The sequence below is a fragment of the Larimichthys crocea genome, unplaced genomic scaffold (assembly GCF_000972845.2).
Source record: "Larimichthys crocea isolate SSNF unplaced genomic scaffold, L_crocea_2.0 scaffold269, whole genome shotgun sequence".
Lineage (NCBI taxonomy): Eukaryota > Metazoa > Chordata > Actinopteri > Sciaenidae > Larimichthys > Larimichthys crocea.
Window position 1 is genome coordinate 740,328 of NW_020853550.1, and position 14,581 is coordinate 754,908.

Here is a 14,581-nt window from a genome sequence, read left to right on the forward strand (position 1 = left end):
ACACACCATCCCCACAATTAAGCCTGATGGTGGCAGCACCAAGCCATGAGGACACTCCTCTGCAGCAGGACCTGGAGGGAAGGAGATTTTCTATAGAGATAAAGGAAACATGTTCTATGAAGACCACATCTGTAGACAGACAGACACCTTCTTTCCCTTCTCATTATTTTCCTAATACACTATGCAAAATGTTTTGTTGTTGCCTTTATTAATGATTGAAATCATAAAAACTGAAATTTCAGCATCTGCTGATAAAAGCCATGTATGCCATGATTGAAAGCTGCAGAACAGCTAAATGGAATTTTTAATTATCTTATTTTTTGTATCTGAAAACAATTTGATAAATTACGGAATCATACATTTTAAAGTAAAGTCACACCTCCATGAGAAACCAAACAAAAAATTATTGCTGTGGTGTATATCACATATCAAACATATAACAGATATAAAGAGGAATGAGAGGAACATCAAATAAATAATAGTTAAAATAGAAAAATAGAATTGAAATCATATAAACAAGTAAATCCATACTAATTAAATACAAGGGGTTTAGGATAGGTTAAGTTCTTCTATAGATGTGTACAGTTTATTTGCATGGGGATTATTTTTTCGTTTCAGACATTTTTGTAACAAAGCGATTTCATTCTTAAGAGCAAGCCATGAGGGGTGGTATTTGGCATATCGACATGTGTATATAATATTTTGTAATAATAATGAGAGTATTCACTAAAAACTAATTTATTTTGTCTTTGTGGATTACTCCTGTTCAAATATTTTGAGAGGACCAGAAGTCCATGTCTCTGGAGCTGGATGAGATCAGGTCGTGGAGAGATTTCCACAAATTTTGGACAGTCTCACCAGAGGTGGAAAGAGTACTGAAAATGTGGAACTCAAGTACAAATACTGTTACATTGCTTAAATTGTACTCAATTACAAGTAAAAGTACTAGTGTTAAAAAATACAAAGTACTCTTCTCAAAAACTACTCAGAGCATGAGTTACTTTTTAACCAATGGATGTTTTATTACATCGTCAGTAGCAGACATTCGATTCGATTCACCTGTATCAAATTTCCACGTTCAAAGCACATTTCTCAGACAAACAATGTATAGAAAAATTACACTAAGGCAATTTGTTTTTGACAAAAATGGTTTTGAACCTGCATAGAACAGTTTAAACTTTTCCCAATACACTGCGAACAACAGGCAGGTAAGCGTCTCAAACACTTAGACAAACTGAGTGAACAAACAAGCATTTCTGTCACACTTTACTTTCTGAACCTTTGGTTCAGTTTCAGCAGAAGCTGCTTTTCTAAGTTAACAGAGTCTATCCGGCTTCGATTGGCTGTGAAGAGTAGACCAGCACAGCTAAAAAGCCCTTCACATGCAGCAGAGGCAGGCAGAGCTGTATTCAACTTGAGTGCGAGCTTCTTCATGGCTGAGAAGGAGTGCAGCAGCTCCATGGTGTCTGTGACACAAGCAAGATAACCATCAAGCTCAACTGGACTTCCTTCCTTCCTTCTGGAGATTGGTCTGGAGAAGAAATCATCTTCATCAGATGACTCTCTTTGCTGATCCGTCGTTTCAAGATGTTGTTTGATGTATGTCAAGGTGGTAATTAGTAGATAACACAATTTTGTTATTTAAATTTCAGTAAATATTCCTAAACACACAAACCTAAATCAGCTAATTCTAAATCAAAAAGGATTTTTTGGTATTAAGGACAGACCATCAATAACTGACAACCTATTAGGTGAGCCATGACTGAGATGTTATAAAGTATACTCACTTATACATGTGTTCAAACACACACATAAATGGGATCATATGAATCTTTGAATCTCTGGCCTTACCAGCCTCTATTACGTCTGCTCTGTCAGTCCAAGTGAAGTCTTGAACTTCAACATTTAACATCATGTCTGCTAACTTGGCTTGCTTATTTGCTGAGAGCTTGTTTGGTGTGGCCGTGGTCTTTCGTTGACGAGATGTTGCTGCCACAGTGATGTCATGGTACTGCTCAATCTTCGATGGATGTTTCCTCTGTAGAGATAAATATCACACATCAGGTTCAGAAATTACTTCATCACATCACTGTGATTAACACCAAAGGAAAACACATAAACAAAAAAAAAACATTTAACCACAGTAAAATGAAATAGTGGTATCAGGCCAATGATATTGATCAACTGATTTATCAGTCTAGTGCTATATGTCAACAGAGATGCAGCTCAGCACTGTGTGCCAGGTTTTTTAAATTAAAAACAGCTCACCTTATACAGTGAAATTACTGCAATGATATGACTATTATGAGGCAAGAGTGTAAACAGATGGCACACACATGAATACATTCGGTTTTAGCTTTGCAGACTTATCTTAGCCAAATTAATAACCTTAACACATGAAAAATAAGAAAGCAATATCATACAAGTATAGTTGTAGAACCTCCTACCAAAATGTGTTTTTTGAAATTAGACGTTGAAGTTTTGTAAGCTGATATCACCGTGGAGGTCAAACAAAGTTTGCACTGCATCTGGATGCTGTCTCCTTTTCCTCCTGGTACGGTCACGAGCGGTCGTCCTCCGTCGTCCTTTCGTCTTTACTTAATTACAGTAACGTGAGTATTTGTAATTCGTTACTTCCACCCCTGAATCTGGGCCAGGTCCCGCAGCTCCTTGTGTTCTTCATCATCGCGGTCTTTGTGAATCGCATTTGGTCTGATCCCTCCACTGGGAACTTTTTGCCTTGGGAGAACCTACCAGGGCAGACAACACAGTTCCCAGGATTACCGAGATACGCAAACCCCACCATCACATTAAGGTAGCGATTCTTTGGGGGGAAAAGGGGGAAAGATAGAAAGAGAGAAAGTGAAAGACAGTGAAAGTGAGAAGGAAGGGGGGAGAGAAAGAAGGAAAGAGAGAAAGTGAAAGACGAAAGAAGGGAAGGAAGGGAGGATGGAAAAGAAAGGGAAAGGTAAATGTGCAGAATACGTGGCTAAGTTGAAGAAGGAAACCACTCTTTGTCGAATTCTGGAGAAGACTTTTCTAACATTCCGAAATGTTTTCCTCTGCACAGTAGGCTGAGTGGCAGCTGCAGCTCCATCATTTGTGGAGATGTTGGCTGCAGCTCCATCAGTTGGGTCAACTGCAGCTGAAACACTGGCAATTGGCCCATAGTCAGTAAATTCATAGATTTGAGCTGAAGTAGGAGCAGCACCAGACTCTTCGTAAGAGAGACTACTGACTTCATCATGACCGCTGCTGATGGCTGATAATCCTGTTGACATATCAAGGTTGAACATCTTGCCCTCTGAGTGTCCATTACTTGATTCTTCTCCACACAAACTAGGAGTAGGTGGAAGACTGTCTGAGTCTCCACCACTGGGAGAACCGTAGACTTGCACAAGATTGTCTTCATCTGTAAAAGGTAGACTGCCAGAGCTTCTCATGCTGGATGGTTGTATAACATCTTCATCAGCTGAACTTTCAACATCTGCATTGTCAACACTGTGTGGATCTCCATCAGTGCTGCTGTCGTCAGAACAGTCTGCATCGTAACCACTCAAACTGTCTTCACTGATGCAGCTGTCAGTGTATACGATATGTCATTCTCAATGTGTTCATCTTCACTGTAATCTTCACCATCTGTATCTTCATCACCATTACTCTCAAGGTCGGCTTGTTCTGCACTGGAATTCTCAGGAATAGAGCCAGCTCCCGCCAGTGTCAGTGAACAATAGCTGGAGTCCATGCCACTGTCTCTAAGAGAATCGTCTGATTCAACCAGATGTTGGGAATACATGATCTGTGCCTCATTATCATGTGAGCTAGTGGCCATCATGTCTACCAGATGAACCATTGAAATGAAAGGGTTCATTATGGCTTCCCTGGGAGTGGCTCTTGTCTGAGGATCCAGATTTAAACATGACTTCAGGAAGCTTAGAAATGCCATCCTATCTTTGTACTCAACGTCCGTTCTTTCTTCTGGGTAGCTTTGTACAGCATTATCCAAATTCTCGTAGTCGAAAATCATACGCCTAATTTCGGGTTCGACACCTGTTGTCTCTTCATACTCATCTGGTGACTTCAGTCTCCATCCTGGACTGCCGTCATCTTTCTTGCTGAAAAATGTTGATGTGTATTTTCCAGCACTGAGCACGTGGTCTTCAGGCTGACCCAGCAGGTGCACTATGGTTCTCATCCAATCATATAGACAGTAAGGTAGGAGGTGGGCACCAAAATACGTATGCCATAACGCATCCCACTCCCCACATATCCATGGCTTTAGAGAGAGGGAGGCCTAAGCCCACCTCCAGAGCCTGATATGAAAGAGGCAGTATAATCTTTTCAATCTGCACCTCGTTGGGCCAGTCCGAAGTAACTGAGCTTCACAAATCACAAGGATGATCCTTGTGATTTATAAACATGATGTTATCCGGCTTCAAATCAAAATGGAGGATGCCAATACTCTTCAGGGCATCAAACGCTACCAGGAGCTGGTGGGTTATAGGGCGCATTTCATTCAGATGCATTGTTCTCTGCTGCTCCATCATCAAGTCCAACAGGCTCTTATTTCAAAGGTTCCATTTCCAGTTCATTTTGAATCGAGTCCTCGTCATATTCTTTGTGGATCTTCATTGCCACTTGCTTTCCCGTCGTTAAATTGACGCATTTGGCAACTTTGCCAAAAAATCCCTCACCACTGAAGTCAGTTACCAGGTAGCGTGTGTCGCTGCTGCTGGGGTGTCAAACATAGGTCCGCGGGCCAAAACCGGCCCGCCGATCCGGCCCACCAGATGACTTTGCAAAGTGTGAAAATGACGTTAAGGAAAACACTGACTGGTGTACTACTATTTCCTGATTATACAACAAGCAGGTACCATCGAGCAATCTGATTGGTCAACTAGACATTTAGCTCAAATCAGCATGACAGCACACCTGACTCATCACTAAAAATATTACTCCGCACTGTAACATCCTGTAAATACAGAACATGTAAACCAGGGGTCGGCAAATAAGTTTGGACCCGGGCCAATTTTTTTTCTGACAATTCCATCGCGGGCCATGACCATGCGCGGGGGGGGGGGTCATAAGGCGTGTAATTAAGGTTTAAAAGTGTGTGGTTAGGGTTTTACGGCCTTAAAACATGTCTGGATATTGTACTTACTTCGCGGATTTCGTTTACGCCCACTGCGTCGTCATGAACAGGCACACCTTGCCCTAGCAACGTGCGAGTAACTAATGGATTACAGCAGCGCAGATCTGCCGCTGATGGCATTCACATTCATTTTTGATATTTGAGCCGACCTTGTTTGGTTTGGTTTTTCATTAATGAAAAAACCTTTGTTCACGTTGTCCGTCCAAGCGGGACACAGGACACTTTTATTTTCCACAGGGTACAGCGCACGCACCGTGCCAATTAGTGTTCCGACCTCGTCGTCAAGTCAGTAAAGAGGCTGCGAGGATGTTCTGGCTGTTGTCACGTTACTTATCAGCTACTTTTCAATAAATGTTGTGAAATCTGTGAAAATTGTTGTATGTTTGACAGGAAACATGCAGGTTAAAAAGATATATTTAAATTATATATGCTTTTAAAAAATCAACGTCATCTAGCGGGCCAGATATAATTGATGGCGGGCCAGTTTGGCCCGCGGGCCGCTAATTGCCGACCCTGTTACAGAGACTCTCGTAGACACCTCGCTCTGAATTTCAAGGTGGCGATTCTTAATTGGCTAATAGAATCACATGGGTAGATTGACTCTCACACGATTGGTTGGTTACCTTCCAATGCTTGCTTGCTCAGTGCAGTGCTTGGATAGGGAAAAGATTTTACGGCATGAAATAGACTCGCCTGTCAAAAAAAAAAAAAAAAAAACTTCACAATTAATCTCGGGTCCGGATGATATGGCGATCCGGTCGGATCGGACCCCGGTCCGCGGGTTGGGAACCCCGGATGTAAACAAATACCGATAAACTACACTGGAAGTCAACTTTAATAAAGTAATGTAACCTTTACTCTCACTGTCAGGAGAAAACATATAAAATTGTTTGTGAAACAGGTAATGAAGATGGCTCAGAGGTGCTGCAAGTGCTACCACACAAGAATCCCGTTGTGCCAGATGCAGAAGACACAGTCACAGGCGGACCAAAAAGAGCGTTGAGATGGAGGCTGTGCAGCAACAACCTGCCTTATTGTGTGTGGTATGTCTGAACCAAGTTTACATGAGTCTAACGTGGTATTCATGTGGGTTGACACATGATGCAACCATCTGTAATATATATTGTTAATTTGTATTTCTCATGTTGTGCTCTTGCTTCCACTGCTGACTGCTTCATGTGATGCATTGATCAGAAGATTCGTCAACGACACATCACTGCCTTCCCCTGTGCCATCTGCCCTCATGTTGGCAGTTACTATTGCTTCAATATACCACTGCCCAGTAGGGATGCGATCAACACTGGAGTCCTCCGGAGGGTAATATGATACATACATCCATACACACATACATACTATATTGACCAGCACAGATAAAGAAAATATTCACCATAAGCATTCTAATGTATCTTAGATACAGAAATAGAATAAATTACAAAGACATTGAAATCGAAATAAAAATTGTGCCAAATATAAATGTACTAATTGAAACAGTGCCAATTACAAACTGCAAATGTTTTGTGTTATTGTTTCTATGCTGTCGTGAGCCGTGTTATAGTGTATATTTTTTATGGTCACGGGGACAGAAGCAGTTCTTCAGTCAGTTTGTGCAGTGGGATAGGGGCAAAAGCCTGTCACTGAACACACTCCTCTGTCTGGTGAACGTTCTGTGTTAAAGTGTCATCCTCTCTTGCCACAGAGTCCAGCTCTGGTCCACCACGAAGCTGGAATCTTGTGGTATCTTTTTCGTTACGATATTTAAAAACATTATTAGCCCCTGTAATATTTATCCTTTCTTCTTTCCCTTCAAGGTGTTTTCTTTTCATTAATCCGGAGAGAGGAAAACGAAGTGAGCACAGCAAAAGGGAGTGGATTTGTCTTTGCTGTTGCAACCCAGGATCCTCACACTCATCGCTGACCTTGCAGGACCATGGACTTTAGTGGACCTATTCGTGAGTCATTTGATGTGAGGTGTAATGTTGTTGTAATGTTGCAGTTATGTATGAGTGTACACAGTGTAAGATTGGTACCACTTTTTCCACTTATGTACAGCCTTGAAAGACTGGTGAGGTGGTTGTTTATGTTGGAGGACTTTTTTTTTAGTTGTATATACTAAACTAGCAGACTAACACTGATAAATAGCAGATAAACACTGTTTTTTTCGAGGGGTAACACCCTGTAGTTTACAGGAACATTATTGGACGTTCCGTTCCATGTTTCGACTTGAATTTGTACGTCAGGTGAACGTCCAAACTGGAGGTCGGCAGACGTCAGAATCAGACCTCCATATGGACGTCCGAAAAAGACGTAAAAAAAACTTTTCATTCTGCCCCTTAGGCGACCTGATTTCGACGTCGCATTCGACTTATATTTTGTTGCGTCAGGTGAACGTCCAAACTGGAGGTCGGCAGGACGTCCAAACAGACGTAAAAAAAACCTTTCATTCGCACCCTCCAGGCGACCTGATTTGGACGTGCAGTTTAGGACTGAATTTGTACGTCAGGTGAACGTCCAAAAAACTGGAGGTCGGCAGGACGTCAGAATCAAACGTCCTATGAGTCCAACAACTACGATAAAAAAAAATTCTTCTGCCCTTCAGGCGACCTGTTTCGACGTCGAGAAATGACGTAAATATACGTCTCATGCGCACGTGGGAGAAAGTCACTCTTCAACACTTACATCTTAAAAATTAACACCATAAAGGAGATGATGAGGCCAAACAAAAAAACATCAGAAAACAGAAAAATAGCTGCCTGCACAAACATCAATAGAATATAAGATTTACTTGACTGTACATGTTTAATTTTCAAGATATGTATGTGTGAACTTATTGCCTTGCCTATGATCTGATTTATTTAGTGATAAGAAACAATAGTGGAAGTTTGGAAACAATAAAAATCAGAAAGTCATTCATTTAGCGCCTGGGGTTTCCCGACCCGCTGGCCCGGACCCGAGATTCATTGTCGAATTTTTTTTTTTTGTTTTTTTTTGCAGGCGAGGTCTATTCATGGTGGGACCGTGAACATTACTTTTCCCTATCCCAAGCACTGCACTGAGCAACAAGCATTGGAAGGTACCAACCAATCTGTGTGAGAGTCATACTCCCATGTGATCTATCTAGCCAATGAAATCGCCACCTTGAATTCAGAGCGAGGTGCTACGAGAGTCTTCTCTGTAACAGGGGGTCGGCAATTAGCGGCCCAGCGGCCAAACTGGCCCGCCTCAATTATATCTGGCCCGCTAGATACGTTGCTTTATTTTAAAAGTATATATATTTAAATATATCTTTTACCTCATGTTTCCTGTTCAAATACAAAACAATTTCACAGATTTCACAACATTATTGAAAAAGTTGCTGATAATCACGTGACAACAGCCAGAACATCCTCGCAGCCTCTTTACTTGACGCACAGGTCGGAACACATAATTGGCACGTGCGTGCGCTGTAACCTGTGGAAAATAAAAGTGTCCTGTGTCCCTCTTGTGACGGACAACGTGAACAAATGTGTTTTCCATTAAATGAAAAAAACAAAAACCAAAACAAGTCGGCTCAATATCAAAAATGAATGTGATGCACATCAGCGGCAGATCTGCGCTGCTGTATACATTAGTTACGGCACGTTGCTAGGGCAGGTGCCTGTTTCATGACAGACCAGGGCGTAAACGAAATCCGCCAATTAGTACAATTTCATACATGTTTTAAGGCCGTAAAACCCTAACCACACTTTTATACACCTTATTACACGCCTATGACCCCCCCCCCCCCCCCCCCCCGCGCATGGTCATGGCCCGCGATGGAATTGTCAGAAAAAAAATTGGCCCGGGTCCAAACTTATTTGCCGACCCCGATTTTAGCGCATCTTTACACGCGGCACCCCACGCACACTATATGGCGCGTCGTCAGTAGTAGCCATGGAAATAGAACGGTCACGTGCAGACGAGGTCATATATAAGGCCTGCTGACTTTCGCACGTTCTCTACTTGCACGTGAACTTGACCCAGAGTCGGACTGCTGCAAAAACTGAGCACTGGAAAACCTGTACCGGACAACCGAGAGGAGAAGAAGGAGAAGAAGAAGGAGAGAAAAGGGAGAAGGAGAAGAGAAGAAGGAGAGAAGGAGAGAAAACTAAGGAGAAGGAGAAGGAGAAGGATTTTTTTTTCAGCTTATTTACAGCTGGCAGTAGAGAAGGAGAAGGGGGAGAAGAAAGAAGAGGGGAAAAGAAGAAGGAGGACAAGCCACCGAAAAAGCAGAAGAAAAGGAGAAGGAGAAAATGGCCGAAGGAAGCGAAAACACCTGCGGGAAAGATGCCTCCTTCCGGACGCCCGGCCCTCCTCCCTTGGAGACCTGCCTGCGCTGGACCTGCCTGTGCCGGACCTGCTGAGCTGGACCTGCCTCCGGGTTAAGACACTTAAATCAATTGTATTCTTATTCTTATTCTAATATGTGAGCAGAACCTGTGTAATTTAAAAGTGGACGAGTTGGAAAATGTTTGAGATACAGATTGGGTCATGCTCGGTGTAAACGTGTTGGTTGGTTTTAGCGCTTTAAAACTTCGGGAAACAATAGTGCAGCGATGTACTGACGTTTTTATTTTGATATATTATATATATCTATATATATATATATATATATCTATATATATATATCTATATATATCTATATTTGTATTTGTTTAATTTGTGATTTTTGAGTGAAAATATTTTTAAGTCACGATGGCGACTGGGCCGTTTTTCATAAAACGCATCGAAGTACATTTTTATCACCATGGAGACGATTGAACTTTTAGCAGGTAACGCCTGAACGCGCATGCGTAATCAGAGCTCCACCTGGTTTAAACGTACACAGAGCGTTGTCGTTTAAAGTTCGTCACGTAAGATCATTTTTAGGGACAAAACTAAAATATACTGTAAACAATAGTGTGAAATGAGATTTATTTGTGAGTGAGATGATGATGATTTAATTAACTAGACAAAATTTCTAAAGAAATTTTGAGTGTGCCTGACTCTGCCCCGTCCCCCCCTACATAATTACTGACACTGCTCCTCAAATACCTCAATAGTCATTTTTAACATGTTTATGTTAAAAGGGGAACACTATATTTTATAGTACAAGTGTAATATGAGTGATTGTTAACATGGTGGTGTGATATGGAGTGAATGATGTATTACAGGTTGGTCTGTGTTAAAGAAAATGTCCCTGTGGTTTGCTTGGCCCACAGCCTGAAACTAATTTAACTTAGTAAAAGTTTATTGTTAACTTGAGGAGTAAGCAGTATGTGCGGTTTTTCACTTTTTCAATAAGTGCAATATCCTGTTTTTTTACATCAGTGTCAGAGGTTGGCCTAGATTTTGTTTGTAAACCTTTTATCTTTTTCTACGGTTTTAAATTTCTTCTGCAATGCCTCTGTTCGGTCACGTCTTGTTCGCGTGTGATGTGTCTGGTTGTCTCTGCTTCGTCTTGTTTGCGATTCAGTCATCATGTTGTGGCTTGTAGGAGGTACGGGCAAGACAACTTGTTGCCGTTGAACCAAATTGATATTTTTGTAATAAGGTATTGCATGTGATGGTGCACGGTCCATGTTTGGTACCACGTGGTGGTGGTGGTGTGTGTGTGTGTGTGTGTGAGCCGTTTGATGTGTTTTCATCATCACCTTCGTAAATACAGTGATGTGGTCTTGCATGGACGCTGTGACCTGTGAACATGTATTACTCATGAGAGATATTTGCAGTGTGTTTTGTCATGTCTCATTTCTCACACACAACGTTATGACAGAATGCAATTTAAGTTGTTAAGTGTTATTTGGGTGGATTACTATTTTAACTATGTCACAACTTTATAGAACTCTATAACTCAACTTTCTTTTAATATTTTCTGCAGATGTCCTCGCCTTCGTGCAAGAGGCGGGTACTTTTCCTGTCATGCGATTGGTGATGACGAGGGCTCCATTCCTTCTGACGGGAGGATGGTGACCCCGACATCATCTATTCAGATGATGGCGAGTGGCTCCATCTTTCTGACAGAGAGGGTGGTGACCCCGACATCTTCTCTTCGGATGAAGAGAGAGCTCTGCCTCTTCTGACGGAGAGGATGGTGACCCCGACTTCATCCCTTCGGATGACGACGACGGATCCACCTCTTCTGACGAAGACGAAGACGTCCCTGTTTCAGGCTCTTCAAGCGAAGGCGAAGACTCCCTCTCCAGTTCTTCAGATGAGGGGACGATGCCTTCTCAGTGTTCTGTTCTTCATCTGAAGGCGAAGGCTCCTGGCCTTCAGCTCTTCAGATGATGGACAGAGCCTTTTTGGCATCAGTTCCTCAGATGAAGACATGGCCACATCCACTGTCTCTTCTGGGTGCTGATGAGGTCGATGAAGGCGATGATGTTGGGAAATCATCGCCTGGAGTCCTCAAGCAGCATCGAGGATCCCACCTCCTCCTTTCTGGTACTATGCGTTTCCAGTAAGAGGAGCAGGGAGGACAGTGTTGAGAGGGACTGGACCCCCAGTCCAAGGCCAGAGGAAACGCTGGAAGGAGTAATCTTCTTCGTTCTGACTGGATGGTGGAGACATCCAGTCAGAGATGAGGAGTCTTCTGGAAGAAGAGTCCTGAACGAGGAGGGACAGCTCAGTCGACATGGCTGGCTACGAGGACCGATGACAATCATGATGATGAGGAGTCGTCAAGATAAACCTCTGCTTCTTTGTGACGCACTTCACCTGGGAAGAAGTTTTAAGATGGCAAACAACCTCATCATATGGATTGTTTTGAGGCCGATGTAGACCATCCTGTCGAATGAAGAAGACTTCACGTTATCATGAGGACAAACATGACGAACCTAACTGAATAGGATGTCCTCAGTGATAACGAGGTGCCCGACATTCCTCCCCCTCCTCTGACATCGAGAAGATGGAGAACAAGATACAAGATGTAGTTGATTAATGTATGTTATGTAGCAAAATGTAAAGTAATGTAAATTATGTAATGTAGGAAATGTAATGTATGTAGTCGGAAAATGTAATTTGTAATTAATATATGTAATGTAATGTAGTTGAAAATGTAATATAATGTAATGTAGTAACAATGTCATATAACTGTATAGTAAATGTATAGTAAAAGTTCATATGTAAGTATGTAATAAAATGTACTGTAATATATGTAATGTAGTAAAATGTAAATGTAATGTAATATAATGTAGTAAATGTAATGTCAATATAATATCATGTTAGTTAAATGTACTGTTAATGTAATGTATAAATGTTCATAATATAATGTAATGTAGTATAAATGTAATATTAATATAATGTAATGTAATGTAGTAAAATGTAATATAATTTAATGTAATATAATCCAGTCCAAGGCCAGGGAAACGCTTGGAGGAGTAATCTTCTTCGTCTTGACTGGATGGAGGAAGACTCCAGTCGATGATGAGGAGAGTCTTCTGACGAAGAGTCCTGAACAGCGGGAGGACAGTTCAGTCGACATGGATGGCTACAAGGCCCGTGACATCATGGTGATGAGGAGTCTTCTGAAGAACGAGTCCTGAACAGAGGAGGACAGCTCAGTCGACCTGGATGGCTACAAAGTGACAGAAATCATTGTGATGAGAGTCGTCAGATGACACTTCTGCTTCTTGTGACTGCACGTCACCTGAGAGAGAAGTAGTTTGAGATGCAACAAAACTCCATCATCATGGATGTTTTGAGGCCGATGTAGGACACCCTGTCGATGAAGAAGACATCACTGTTATCACTGAGGACAAACATGACGAACTAACAGAATAGGATGTCCTCAGTGATAACGAAGGTGCCGACATCTCCCCCTCTCTGACATCGAGGAAGATTGTAGAACAAGATAAAGATGTAGTTGATTATGTATTGTTATGTAGCAAACAATGTAAGTATTGTAATAATTATGTAATGTAATGTAGTAAAATGTAATGTATTGTAATGTAATGTAATAAAATGTAGTAAAATGTAATGTAATGTAATGTAGTAAAATGTAATGTAATGTAATGTAATGTAATGTAACATTGAAAACAATAAACTTTCCTCTCCAAGAATCGCTACCTTATCGTGGTGGAGAGGTTTGCGTGTTCCTGTGACCCTGGGACCTGTGTTGTTGGAGTCATCCTGGTCGGGTGTCCCAAGGCAAACTGGTCTAAGGAGAGGGGCCAGACTAAGAGCGATTCACAGACAAAATTTAGATTTTTGCTTCATTCAGATTACAGGAACAAAACCAGATCATCACCAACCAGAAGAAGATGACAGTCCAGAGGACCTCGGCTGTGCAGATGAAGCTGTCACTACGTTCTTCCTCTGTGGCAGCATGTTTGTGAAGCTCTCAGAAACTATAGACGCTCAAGAAAAGACACACTGACACTTCAGTGTGTGACACTGAGGGGACTCTATTTACAGTTTGCCTCAAAATCCTACACACTAGTCCCTACCATGCAGTATTTGTTCTTGTTTTACCAATAGGTTTGGAGTTAAATTCAATAAATGAACATTTTAATTTATGTAACATGATCCACTGTTCTGTGATGTTGAATTAACACAAAGCTTCTTAAATACTACGCTGGATGTGTCACAATAATTGTTTTGGATAAAATGCCTCCAAACAGATTCTCCACTAAAGAGCTAAAATTATATGGATAACTTTGTAAAACCCTGAACAAATTTTATGACATCAGTCCATATTCCAGAGTTGTATGTTTGGAGAAATCGAATAAACATGTACACAACTCACCTACAGTTTTAAAACACTTTGATGGTACAATGGTAAACAGAAAGCTCTTGGAAGTTTGAAAACCTGAACTGAATGATGTCAAATAAGGTAAAATTAAGTAATAAAGGAACAAATAATGGGGTAAACAAACTGTAGTTCTGCAGCAGTGGAAGTAAATTAAACCTTAAAATGTGTTGCAAACTATTCCTAAACAACGTTTGAGTACTGACAAACCCCGTCTGTATAAAAGCAGTGTTAACAAACAGTTCTGGAGCATTATTTGGACAATATCACACTGCAAGAAACAATATAGTGCTATACTAACGGCAAGAAAAGGGCTGTTAACAAAGGAAGCCAGACAGACCATTAAAGTGTACGTCTTTATTTTAGCGGACCTCCCCAGGGGGGCTACGGACTGTTTAAGGGGAGTCTCAGTGAATGGAAGCAAAAAATATGACGTTAGTTGTCAAAAGGAGATCACAGAGACTAAACTAGAGTTCAGAGATACTGTAGTTTTGGGGAATCTTACCGTTTTTCCCAGAGTCAGAAACTAATGAACATCTTAGGAGTGTCGATATGGGATCAAATAGCATCACCATAGACATCTAGAAATTTAGCAAAACTAAGCAAGTAAACTACGTCAGAGTGGAAGGGGGCACCTTCTTCCAAACTTTGTCTGAAGTGAGGTCCAGAGTCTCAAAGCCCTC